This window comes from Prionailurus bengalensis, chromosome D4 (assembly GCF_016509475.1).
Source record: "Prionailurus bengalensis isolate Pbe53 chromosome D4, Fcat_Pben_1.1_paternal_pri, whole genome shotgun sequence".
Classification (NCBI taxonomy): domain Eukaryota; kingdom Metazoa; phylum Chordata; class Mammalia; order Carnivora; family Felidae; genus Prionailurus; species Prionailurus bengalensis.
Genome location: NC_057359.1, coordinates 55,544,891 through 55,558,836, shown reverse-complemented (window position 1 = coordinate 55,558,836; position 13,946 = coordinate 55,544,891). Strand labels below are relative to the sequence as shown.

At 44.3% G+C, this 13,946-nt stretch overlaps 1 non-coding gene across 1 annotated transcript; it reads left to right on the top strand.

Moving 5' to 3' along the window:
* The first annotated feature begins 12,018 nt into the window (after window positions 1-12,018).
* LOC122475568 lies at window positions 12,019-12,121 on the top strand. Its single transcript, XR_006295249.1, has one exon. It is a non-coding gene; the product is annotated as a U6 spliceosomal RNA (small nuclear RNA).
* Window positions 12,122-13,946: the final 1,825 nt, after the last annotated feature.

Here is a 13,946-nt window from a genome sequence, read left to right as displayed (position 1 = left end):
CCCCTACTCCGACCGTTCTCTCTCTCTCTCTCTCAAATAAATAAATAAACATTAAAAAATATTTTAAAAATAAAAAACCTTTAACTACAACAAAACTAAATAAAGGTATATCATAGGGAATATAGTCTATCATATTGTAATAGCACAGGGTGACAGATGGTGACTACACTTGTGAGCATAGTGTAATGTACAGAGTTTTGGAATCACTATGTTGCACACCTGAAAATAATGTCACACTGTGTCAACTATACTTCAATAAAATAAAAAAAAATAAAGCTACGTTGTGATAGTACTACACACTCACTAAGATGGCTAAAACATAAAAAAAACAGGCAGCATCAAGTATTGGCAAAGATTTGGAGCAAGTGGAATTCTTTGAAAACAAAACAAAACAACACCCCAAAGAAATCAACCGGAATTATGCCTCAATTTTTAACCACTACCACCAGGTGGCAGTGGTGCCCGATTCCTAAGCATTCAGCTGTAAAGTTTGTGTGATGACTAAGATTTGTGAATCATTCTATTTGTGAATGTTCTTGAAAGCATTGTTTTGTGGGCATGTATTTTTAATTTCAATCAATAGTATCGCGCTGGAGGTCTCTGTGTTCCTTACTCCCCCGCCCCCAACGTTCAGCACCATGTTTTAAGGATCTATTTACATTGTTGTGTGTATAGCTGGTTCATTGCGCCTCACTGCACCCAGCACTCCAACCATCACAAACAACTTTGTGATAAAATACCCTCTTACATGTCTCTTCACGCACCTGTGCAAGAATTTCCATAATTGCATAGACATGAGTCGGATCCTTCTCATCTCTACTCATAATATTTATTTATTTGTATCTTTTTAACTCCTACTTAGGAAATTCCCCCAAAATTCTTTGTGTTAAAGCAGGTTAATCTGAGCAACATCCTAAACTTTTAAATTAGGGAACATATTTGCTGTGAGGCATTTTATTTCTGTAGCTCCTTGCAAAACATGTCCCCTTGTTTGTGATGTGATTTAAGCTTACAAAATACTATTGTTGACTAAGATTTGGACCATCACATTGATGATCATGGATTTTCTTCTACTAAACAGACTTTCCCCAATTCTTTATGGTAAAAGAGTTGAATTTAAGCAACATCTTAAATTTAAAAAAAATTTTTTTTAATGTTTATTTATTTTTGACAGAGAGAGAGAGAGACAGAGTATGAGTGGAGTAGGGGCAGAGAGAGAGGGAGACACAGAATCGGAAGCAGGCTCCAGGCTCTGAGCTGTCAGCACACAGCCCCATGCAGGGCTCAAACTCACAGACTGTGAGATCATGACCTGAGCCGAAGTCGGACGCTCAACCGACTGAACCATCCAGGCGCCCCACAACATCCTAAATTTTAAATTAAAGGTGACATTTCAGAATAACATTTAAGGCAAGTTTTCTCAACAGTGGCACTATTTTGGCCTTCTAATTCTTTTTTTCTTTAATGTTTATTGATTTATTTTGAAAGAGAGAGAGCATGCTAGTGGGGGAGGAGCAGAGAGAGAGGGAGAGAGAGAATCCCAAGCAGGCTCCATGCCCAGCACAGAGCCCGCTAAGGGGCTTGATTCCACAATCCTGAAATCATGGCCTGAGCCAAAATCAAGAGTTGGATGCTCAACTGACTGAGCAACAGAGGCGCCCCTTGAGCTTCTAATTCTTTGTTATAGGGGCTGTCCTGTGCCATGGAGGATGTTTAGCACCATCCCTGGTTGCTACCCACTAGATGCCAGTAGCACTTCTCCCCAGTTCTAACAACCAAAAGTGTCTGCAGACACTGGCAAATGTCCATCTAGTTGAGAACCACTGTTTTAAGGTAAGTGAACTCTGGGATTCACATGAGGCCTTTTTCTAGGTTCTTCCTTTCTTTTCTTCAGTTTATTTCAGCCCTAATCTCAGGGACAGACTTGCTGTATGTGATCCCCCCCCCTTTTTTTTTACATTTACTAATTTTTGAGAGACAGAGACAGAGCATGAGTGAGGGAGGGGCAGAGATAGAAGGAGACACAGAATCTGAAGCAGGCTCCAGACTCTGAGCTGTCAGCACAGAGCCCGATGCAGGGCTTGAACTCACGAACCATGAGATCATGACCTGAGCCGAAGTCAGACCCTTAACCAACTGAGCCACCCAGGCACACTTTATGTGATCCCTTTTAAACTCCCCCCACCCCTTGCTTTCTGGCTGCACTAAAGCTCTTCCTGGAGATACTTACTGGAACCCTTAGCCTCTTAGGGGACTGAGCTCCAAGCAGTCCTCTGAGTTCTCTTTTCTCTAGGTTTTCTGGCCTCCCCCTCAGCCGCTACAATGCATCAGAGCAGGAAGAGGAGGACCCCTCCCTGGGTTATCCAGAAGAGGAAGGAGAGCCCCACAGTGGCTTATAAGACCTTAAAAGACTGATGACTCAGTCTGAAAGGGGGACAGATAAGGTAGTCTCTCTTTTCAGCTCTCATATCCTCTTCTCATAAGGAGTTATTCTCTCTCTAGATCTCTTATGTAACTTAATTTTAATCTACAGTCCTTGGGTGAAAACGCAGTGACAACTGTCTGCTACATTCCTCAGCACACCAGCCCTGCAAGATGCTTCTGAGAAAATTTCCTGTGGTCAAGTAAGGGAGGGTAATGCTGCCTCCTGGATCCCTCTCTTAGATACTGGCAACGACCATTTGTTTATTAAAGGCTTTGAGAAGCTTTTCAGATGACTATTTTTAATCCAGCATTTCCCAGATTGACTACAGAACCTTCCCACTCTCCCTCATCATTTAATAAATATCTATTAACACTCCTCAGAACTAGTGTTCCAAGGAACACAATTTGGGAAATGTCCTAGCTATTAACAACCTACATCTTTTATAAGTTGCCTTCAAAAGCCATTAATGTGTTCATTCATTTATTGAAAACTGTTGGGTATCCACTATGCGAGGTGTTAGGGCTGCAAAGATTACTTGTGCTAGAAATCACCAGGCTAGCAAGGGGACAGATGAGTCAGTCAGAAGATATGTCGGGGTGCCTGGGTGACTCAGTTGGTTGAATGACCGATTTCATGGTTCGTGAGTTCTAATCAGCTCACTGCTGTCTGCATGGAGCCCGCTTCGGATCATCTGTCTCCCTCTTTCTCTGCCCCTCCCCTGCTCATGCTCTGTCTCTCAAAAATAAATAAACATTAAAAAAAAAAAAAAAGAAAGATATGTTAAGGTTTGAGTCAGATGTTGGGGAGAAGATGAAACCCAGTGATTAATTCTGACACTGGAGTTCTGATAATCTTCCCAGAACAAATAATACCTTACTAAGCCTAGAATACAAGACTGGGTCCCTTACATCCTCACAATGTTAGGAGCTGGTTAGAAAGACAGAATCTTAGCCTGCACCTTAGAGTTACCAAGTCAGAACTTGGGCTTTACCAAGACCCCCAGGTACTTTACTTTTATACTTTACTGTTTGAGAAGCACGGCCTTAAAATGAGCACATGTTCTGATAAGAATGCAAACAGAACCCAAATGTATTATACTGAGTGATCTCTTGGCCAAAGGCTGACGTAGCAGTCTCCAGGCCAGGCCAGACAGACGGACTAGGAAGGGAAGACTGGTACATCCAACAACTGTCCTCTCTTCTCTCCTTGTCCTCACCTAGCAATGACTGATTCAGTAGGTTAAGCTGCAGTTATGTATGTCATCAGGGAGCAAGAACAGATAATGAGGCCGTGCCTGTGGTCCTTCCTGCTTAGATGTCTCCCACGGCTGGGTAGACTTAATGGCTATGGTTGGAAAGAAGGGAATGAGCAGGGTTCAGAGGGGGAAGGGGCATTTCCCAGAGATACCGTCTCTGCTCTGGACTAGGCAAATAGCCAGCTGCACAGCCCAGTCCTCAGGGCTCTGTATGGAGAACTTTTAGCCTCTTCCTCTTGATCCCCAACACTGGTAGATGAAGGAGGTACAGTGAGGATTTATGGCAGCCTGACCCATCAGGAAGCAAAGATGTTCCGAGTGAGTGCACCAGGAAGCTGAACAAGTCCAGTTTTAGGTTCTCATCCACCCTCCACTCCCCGGCTTTTTAAAAAGTTTATTTTTATTTATTTTGAGAGAGCTATATAGAGAGAGTGGGGGAGGGACAGAGAGAGGGAGACAGAATACCAAGCAGTCTCATGCACTGTCAGCACAGAGCCCACTGTGGGGCTCAAACTCACAAACCATGAGATTATGACCTGAGCCGAAATTAAGTCAGATGTTTAACCAACTGAGCCACCCAGGCGTGCACACCCCTCCCCTCCCCCCTTTTTTCTTTTGATTCTCTTCTCCTCTTAACAGGTCATGCCCTTGTCTGGGCCTGGCCCTGGGCACTGGCGGCATGAGATCTGCAGGCAGAGTAGGGTGAGGACCTTGCGGAATGCTCTCTCCACTGGCTTGGCTTCTGATGGGGGGACTGTGGCTAGCCTGGGTGGGGGGTCACCAAGAGGAGGGAAACTGAAAACCACAACCTCAGTAACCACCATGAAGGGTGGCGGACCATGCCATCTCAGAAGATGCCACGTCTGTGTATTGATTATGTTGAGTGTAGGCCCTTGAAAAGCAACCGATGCAGAGAGAGGTTTTGTCTAAGTTCTTCTTACCTGCCTAAAGATAGATTCTCCCGGGGCACCTGGGTAGCTGAGCCAGCTAAGCATCTGACTCTTGATTTCAGCTCAGGTCATTATCTCACAATTTGTGACTTCAAGCCCCACATCGGGCTCTGTGCTGACAGTGCGGAGCTTGTTTGGGATTCTCTTTCTCCTTCTCTCTGCCCCTCCCCTGCTCATGTTCTCTCTCTCTCTGTCTCAAAAATAAATAAACTTTAAAAAATAACAATAAATAAAGATAGATCCTTCAAAAGGAGCTCATTTATCATAGATCCCCTCCCTAAAGGTGTCATCAACCGGGGAAAATTGTCTCATTACAGGAAAGGCCAGAAGTCAATACCACACCCAGAAGACAAACTTTGTCTCAAATTATTATACCTGCCATCTATTCTGAAGGCCCACTAATCTTTCCTAAAAATCATTTTATCTCCTCTAAGAGGCCTGTATTCCCACTTCCCTTTCCCTATTCAGTTGGTATTTCACTCTGAATTCTAAACCACCTCAGGGACCTCCTCTTCTCCTGAGTATCTCCCATGTATACATGAAGTATACATGTTAATAAACTTCTGTGTTTTTTTTTTCCTCGTTAATCTGTCTTTTATTACAAGGGTCTCAGCTAAGAGCTCAGAAGGGTAGAGAGAACATTATTTCTCCTCCCCTACAACAACAAAACAAAACAAAATATTGAAATACCAACACAGGCTTTCAGCATACTTCTCTGCCCCTGACTCCAGGTCTAATGTGTGGCGCATTCTCCAGCAGGGGGCGCCTGTCTGCTGCCTCCAAAGGGCCAGCACAGAGCAGCCAATGCCTGGCTCCACCAAGATGAACTCTTAAGATTCTACCTAGACACTCAAAGGTAAGTCAGCAGGAATCTGATAGACATGGGATTTCAAGTAGAAAGAAAGGCCCACGCGAAGGCCTAAAGGCAGGCCCACATTCACTTGGGTGGGAAAAGGGACATCAACTTACACGTCTCTGTTCAGTCCTGAGTAAGCTGGACTTATGTTTTCCATACTCCAAAGACACCATTCATATCCTGTGCATGTCACTGGTGGCAGAGTCCCATGTTTGTTCCTCAAGGACAGGGCTAGTTCTGATTCAGCTTGTTTCTCAGCAGCCCACTACAGGTGGCCCAACCTAACCCTGACTGGAAGAGTAAGAACTCCCCACATTTCCATGGCAGGTGCTTAGGACAATGGGATCCATGGTAGCAACCTCATTCCTACAGGTTGACCTCATCAGAAGGGTCCCTGTATCACCACCTCCTACTCTTTTCTGAAGAAAGAGTTAACTCAGAGAGTTGTTTGCTGAGGTTCCTGGCACTAATCAGGCCAATGCATATCTGGAGGCAAATTCCTTGGCTGGGACTTGCCAGGGTCAGTCTGATTTGTTTCTGATAGTGTGAGCAGAACATGATGTATGTGTTCTCTTAAAAAAAAAAGAAAACTCTAGCTACAAGAGTAATTTGTACTCATTGCAGAAAAATTGAAAAATAAAGAAAAATATAAAGGAAAAAAGAAATACCACCTCCAATCCCACTACCTAAAGGCAACCTGTTTGTACATTTTGGTGAATTCCTTACAAGTTTTTTTTTTTCTATGCATATATGTGTATGTATTTAACATAGTTGAGATCAAAATAACTAATTTTCATGCTTTACTTTTTCACTTGGTAGTACATTGTAAGCTCTTATTAAAATTTGCTATAATCACCATTAATATTCCATCTATCCTTCTATCATTTAATTAACCATGTCCCTATAGTGGTGACAGATTTATATCACACTTCAACTGTGAATGTGCAGAAAAACTGTGATTTCTGGATTCTTTAGCTAAGCTAGCCTCCTGTACAACTTCCCACCCACTTATAATAGGGAAAATGAACCATGGGTCTAACTACAGAATAATCTCAGAAATAGTTTAAAAAGCGTTTATGGCTTTTATCTTACTACATGATCCCCTTTTGCATGTCAGAAACCTCAGTCTTTCTCTTTGCAAGCTTTCTGTAACAAATTCTAATCCCTGCTTTCCCCTCCTTCTCATGGATGCTGAGCCCCCCAAGGTCTCAGCAGAAAGCAGATGGTTTACTCCATGTGTCACTGAGGAGTTTAATGAAGGGACTATTTACAAAGGTGCCAGCAGGGCTACCGTGACAAGTAAATGACAAAGTACTCAGGACTAGAGATGTGGGAGGGCATTGCCTATTGCCACCCCTAGTCCTGAAGGAGCAACAGCCAAAACTGTACCCGTGAGGGAGAGACAGTCCAACAGGAATTTAGGTGGAGGAACACAGCTATTGCCTCCCTGTGGTCTGGTTGAGAGGGAACCAGGGGAGCAATCACTCTGACATGTCTCTACCTGCACTCAGATCTCTTCCCAGTGCCTCCTGTTAGCTGAACTATAAGCTGAACCCTTTGGAGGGTGCTGGCCACCCTAAACTGCTGGAGCTGGATGCTAAAGAAACCATCTGTCCTGCAGGAACTTGATGCTAGAGAAGTCACTTGCATTGCAGGAGCTGGGTACTGGAGAAGTTGTCCATGTTGTAGGAGTCAGGTGCCACATGCCCCTGGGGGGGGGGGGGGGGGGGCTGGGGGCGGTGTTGCAGAACAGAGCACACCCAAATCAGGAAAAGAAAATTCCTCCCACAATGTCTCTCCCATGCCCTCTACTGACAAAGCTTTACATCAGTCACCTAGCAAAGAAAACATTTTGAGATGGTGTACTGTATTTTTTCAGGGCAGACAATGAAGACTGAATTTGGATCTGAGAGGCAACAGATTGATAATTAGCACAATCACAAGTCTGTATGCCCAGAGAAGGGACTTTGATTGGTTGAGCTGGTGCCACCCTGGATTTATCAGTCACCTGTGCTAAGAATGGAACCACATTACTATAAAGAGAAGCAGTGAGCATGAAAAGGCAGGTGCAGGAAAGCAAACTGGTCACCAAGCAGCCTCTGCTCTCCCAGGAAGAGAGCACTAAAGAAAGAGTCACTAGAGAAATTGTCTGTCCTATAGATCAGGGACATTTCATCAAGCCTCACCATTACTTGGAAAATACTCCTCAGAACTACACATTTTCTTTTATTCAAACATGCAGCTCACCAAGAAATCTGATTTTTCTTACCATTTACCCCAATATCAGCTGAGGGACAGATTTTTGGGCAGTGGATACACATGTTCTGCTGTTTGGAAAGGCATGTCATCTACTGTGATCTAATAGATTGACCTTTGATGGCTATCGAAGCCTTGAGTGGTATCAGTGAAAATTTGTCACCAAGACTCTGTTCTTAGCTGGTGCACTAAGAAAAGCCAGTTTCTGATCTTGAGAAGCTGAGAACCAGGTTTTGGACTTCAGAGACTCAACCAGGGTGTTCTCCTAAAGGACCTGCAGCTTGCACCCCAGACAATTATTTCTGCCAGCACATCCCCCAAGGAAGAACTCTGCAAAACACATAATTAGGCATGGATAAATAATATTCTATAAATGTCTAACCAACAACCATTCTAAAGTTGCTGGACTTACAGGCATTTTTCAGTCTTTCACTGTTACATATAACATAAAGATGAATGTCTTTGTGATTAGTATCTGTGATTTGTGTTCTTTTTTGCTGCTGTTTTGTTTTTACATTTCAAATGGTTCCATTAGGCTAGATGATCAGAATTGAAGATAAATTGATGTTAATTCACATTCTCCTTTTTGGGGGAGGGGAAGCATTTTATTTGCACTTGAGAACTACTGCCCTATGATTTCAGAAATGTACCAATTACAGTTCCACTTGGGACCATTTCAGGACATCCTGACTCACACAGAACATTATGGTTTGAAATGTGTGTGTGTGTGTGTGTGTGCGCACGCATGCACGTATACATATGAAATCTTGCTTTCTCTACATTTCTTTAGTTAATATTGATGTTAGCTATTCATGTGCACAAAAGGTATTTAGTCCTCTTGCCCTCTTCTGAGAGTCATCTGTTGAGATCCTTCACAATAGAGATGAATTGTGTTTCAATCTCTGGGGAATTTCATGTCCCAGATTCTTCATTCTGTCCTCTTTTGAATGGAAGGGAGTGCTTCTCCTACCTCTAACTCCTTTGGAAATTCCCTTCTAGATTCAAATGTCTTTGGTGTAGGATTGGGCTTGAGTGGCCAAGAGCTTCAATGAGAATGGAAACAAGTGTATGGAAGTCTGAAGCCTGCAAAGCAGATCGAGTTTCAATCCTGGGTGGAGAGTCTTCAAAGGGAAAGAACTGGTCTGTATATAGTTTTCTTTTCACTCCCCATTTTTAAATACCCCAGAGTGACCCTGGGTCTTTTTCTTCTTCTTATTTGACTCAAATTGAGTCTTTAAATGAACTATGCTCCTCTTAGCAGCCTAAGACATATCTAGAGGAAATGTGTCATTGAAAGTGCTATTTTGAAGTCATGTGATAAATTATCAGAGCCAGAATCTCCTTACCCCCCTCTGAGCTCTATGCCTTCTTTGGCTCCGTAAGAGAAAAACTTTCTTTTTTTCCCTCTCCTTCTCCTTTTGGCTTCTAAAACTGACACAGAGAACATGGCTTGCCCTGAGAAACTGCATGCAGGTGGTGAGCAGATGGCAAGTGTTAGGCAGTTGTGTGTGTTGAAGTCAGTGTGGCATGTGTGGGAATGCAAGAGGTGACAGTAACTCCTTTTTGTGGGGAGTGGGGTTTAACAATGGTAATCAAGGGAGCTTTGGGGAAGAGGGGCCATTGGTGGTCACTTAAATGATAGACAGAGTTTGGAAAAACAGCAAAGGAATCAGCTAAATTTCTGTTAGTTTCCCCTCCTGTCTTACTGATACCACCAGGAATTCTGGTGCTCCATGTTGCTGCCAGAGACAGTCACCCATTCATTTATCATCCATCCATCCATCCATCCATGTATGCATATATACATACATCTGACATTTTATTCATCCATTTATTCATCCTTCCAGTGATCCTTCCACCTTTCCATCCATTTTTCCACTGTTTACCAAGGCTCTATTCTCTGTTGCATGCCGAAGGCCCAAATATTAATAACACAAGATTCTAGCTTTCAAGGTGCACACAGTCTAGCAGTTAGCTGAACAATTTACGAATAGATAACCATACAGAGCAGTAAGTGTATCCTGTAGGAGTTGGTCTAAAGGATGCCTGTATAAATGTCTCTGTCACCCAAAAGGCCTTACCTGACCACCCAGTCTGAAACAGGTTCTTGTTATTATTATTTTTTATAATATTCTTTTTCTTTTCCTTTGGAGCATTTATCACAACTTGTTAGTATATAGTTAACAGTATGCTTATTTGCTTAATATCAGAAGCTCCATGGGGGTAGGTTCTACCTCTGCTTTGGTTATTATTGACTATGCAACAAGTGGTCTATGTATGGCATACAGCAAGCCTGCAGTAGACATTCACTGAATGAATTAATAAATAAGTGCTGATCATGCCCACGAAGCATCATTTCTTGTACCAAACCAGTGGTTATCAAAGTATGATCCTTGGACCAGCAACATCACTTACTGGAAATGAAAATTCTTTAACAATTTTTTTTTAATGTTTATTTATTCTTGAGAGAGAGAGAGAGACAGAGCACAAGTTGGGGAGGGGCAGAGAGAGAGGGAGACACAGAATCTGAAGCAGGCTCCAGGCTCTGAGCTGTCAGCACAGAGCCCGATGTGGGGCTTGAACCCAGAAACTGTGAGATCGTGACCTGAGCCAAAGTTGGTCACTTAGCAGATTGAGTCACTCAGGTACCCCTGGAAATGAAAATTCTTGACCCCACCTGTTGGTTCATAAACTGGCCCCATACACAGGGGGCAGAGAGGCCAAAGAAACAAGCAGATCATTCCAGATTGTTTGGAGGCAGGTTTAATAAGCAAGGGAACTTACTTAGGAGTCTTGGCTTTTAAGGCCACAAGAGAAATACATGTCTGCACCCACCCGCCTAATCTTAAAAGTTCATACAGAGGTATAACCTGGGTTCAGCCTTGTCTTCAGTCCAGGTGATCTCAACACCTTACTCTTTCAAAACTTCATCCTTGGAACAGCTCCCGCTGTGGGAACAGTAGGCAGAGCATACATTCCAAGGACAGGGGAGGGGGTGATGAGCCTCCTGCTGCCCAGGACCTCCTTGAGGGTCAACCAGCAGTCATGTCTTCTCAACTGCCTCCTCCCACATCACCCCAGACCAGAATTAGAATCAGAAACTCTGCAATCAGCAGTCCACATTTAAAAAATCTTCGTGGGTGATTTTGATGCACACTAAAGCTTATGAACATTGTACTAAATTAATAAATGACAATTCTAGTCTACTTTAGACATCTATAGATTTCAGTGCAGAGACCAGAGTAATTGTGTCTGGATTGGAGAATACTTCATGGAGAAAGTGATGTTTTCAAGCAAGCCTTGAGCTAAATGAGCCAGGAAAAGGCGATTCAGGTGGATTAGCCTGGTGTATAACCAAAGGCGTGGATTAGCCCTTATAGGCCTTTGAAGAGACCTATAAGTAGTTCTGCATGGCTGGGGATGGCATGAGATGAGGATGTCGATGTAGGCAGGGGTCTTGAAAGCCCAGTTTGGAGCGAGGAGGTAACACATTCCCCATCTCCCTCCCCTTCTACAGCTGTCAAGACTGGTCTGAGTCAGACTTCCCTGAACTCACTTCCCACCTCTTCCCGCCTTTCTCTTCCTTCCCTCCTTCCCCTCCTCCCTCTGCTCTCAACTCCTCCCTTCCCCTGGGGGTGAGACCGCCTGGCTCCGGGGCCAACTCCACCCCTCCCCCACCTGGCCAGCCCACTGACGTAAGCTTGGCCGGGCGGGGCGTGTCTGGTTTGCAGCTTTGGAGCCTGGCCTAGCTACCTCCCTCACCGCTCCTGGCTTTGTGGGAAAGCCTGGGATGCTGGTGTGCTCTAGGAGCTTATCTGGGAGTTCCAGGGCTCAAGAGAGTCTCTTCCTCTGGAGACATCTTGCTCTGGGGGAGGGAACAGTGGTGTCAGAGCCGGGGCTTCTCGGGACCCAGGATTGCGTCATACCACCTCCAGGGGAACTGGCTCTAGGCCCTCTCCTCCCCTAGTGACTCACAGCAGGCCTGGTCTCCAGGGTCCTCAATCCAATTGTGCTTGGAAGTGATGAAGTGTGATAACAGCCCTAATGACAATAGGTCCTATGTATCCAGCTCTTAGTGTGTTGGCACTATGAGTCACCTACACCTTGTAACTCTCAACTTTATGCAACCCAATAATATTTTTCAATGCCATTTTTAGCATTCATAGATAATATAACCAACCTTCATCACAGTTTCATAATATTAAACTAAAAAATGCCTCATAATTTAAAGGCGGAAATAAAAGGTGTTTAGAATACAAGAATATATATTTTTTGCTTGCTTGGGCAGCACATATACTAAAATTGGAACAATACAGAGAAGATTAGCATGGCCCCTGTGCAAGGACAACATGCAAATTTGTGATGATAGCACGTAGCCTGCTTAGGGTTCCCTCTCTCCCTCTCTCTGTCTCTCTGTCTGTCTGTCTGTCTCTCTCTCTCTGTCTCTCTCTCTCTTGGCCTTCTCCTTCTCAAAATAAATAAACTTTTGGAGCTCCTGGGTGGCTCAGTCAGTTAAGCGTCCGACTCTTGATTTCAGCTCAGGTCATGATCTCACCGTGTGTGAGTTCCAGCCCTATGTCAGGATCTGCACTGACAGTGCACAGCCTGCTTGGGATTCTCTCTCTTTCTCTGCCTCTCTCTCTCTCTCTTTGCCCCTCCCTCCCTGCCCCTCTCTCCCAAAATAAAGAAATAAACATTATATGGGGTGCCTGGTGGCTCAGTCGGTTAAGCATCTGACTTCAGCTCAGGTCATGATCTCGCCGTCCTTGAGTTCAGGCCCCGAGTCGGGCTCTGTGCTGACAGCTCAGAGCCTGGAGCCTGTTTCAGGTTCTGTGTCTCCCTCTCTCTCTGCCCCTCCCCCACTCACGCTCTGTCTGTCTCTGAAAAATGAATAAACCTTTAAAAAATTTTTTAAAAATAAAAAAAGAAATAAACATTATAAATAAATAAACAGACTTAAAAAAAGATTTGTGAGGGGCACCTGGGTGGCTTAGTCAGTTAAGTGTCTGACTTTGACTCATGTCATGATCTCCCAGTTCGCGAGGGCGAGCCCCACATTGGGCTTGCTGCTGTCAGCACAGAACCGGCTTCAGATCCTCTGTTCTCCTCTCTCTATGCTCCTCTTCCACTTGTGCTCTCTCTCTCAAAAATAAATAAACATTAAAAATAGTTTGTGAAATGTTCAATATGGAAATGCTTGGACAGACCCCGCTGGCAGATATAATGAAGCAGCCATCCCCTGTAAATGGGCAACAACTACAAACACAGGCTGTTACACCTATGTTACATTATTGGCTCCAACAGCAACCACCAGCACTGTTGCCATTCAATCATGATTTCTGCAATGGTGAACTTCCCTGCTAAAGTTCCGAATAAAACAGAATCCAATCTTCCCTTGATTGACACAGTGCTCCCCTGTCTTTTGTTTGCCCCTCCAGATCCATTCTCCCCCACTTCTCTATCCTGCTGTTGGCCCTGGGAGCCTGACACAACCACCACACTCTTGGCATCTGATTTCCTATTGGGTTTGGCCAATGAAAGACAGGAGATGGAATGAGGGAGGGGAAGGAGATTGGGGTTTTTATTTTTCTGCCTACCTCCTATCTATACCTTCATCTTAAAGTCACTGCTGTTCTCAGGGTGGCTACAGAGGGTTGAATGAGGGCCCCCAAAAGCTGTCTGTGGGGCAACCTGGTATGGTGGAGGCCAGCAGCACAGGCCGTGAAAGAATTCACTGAAGGCAGAACAAAGGAGAAAGAAGTCTATTGAATAAGTTGCAAGGGAAGCAGCAGGCAGGACAGCAAAGAGGCTGTGGTACGGGGCTGTAGTTAAGAGGGAAGGTGAGGAGGTATGCAAACATACAGAATTGTCCCCTTTTGATACTTGTACCTGTGTGTAAGTAGCCCATTGGTCAGCTAGGGCCCCTGGATGTTTTGAAGTCGGTTGCCTACTGGGCCTGTTTGCTTTTAGCCCGGTGGTCACTGTGGGCCCTTTTACCTTACCTTTTTCCATTGCTCAAGCCTGTTGCCTAATAGTGGCCTTGCCAATGTCCACGTTCTAACTTCTGGAACCTGTGCATGTAACCTTATTTGGAGAAAGGATCTGTGCAGATGTAATTAAGACCCTTGAGATGTGATTGCCCTAGATCATCTGGATGGACCCTAAATTCAAAGACAAGTGTCTTCAGAAGACACAGAAGAGAAG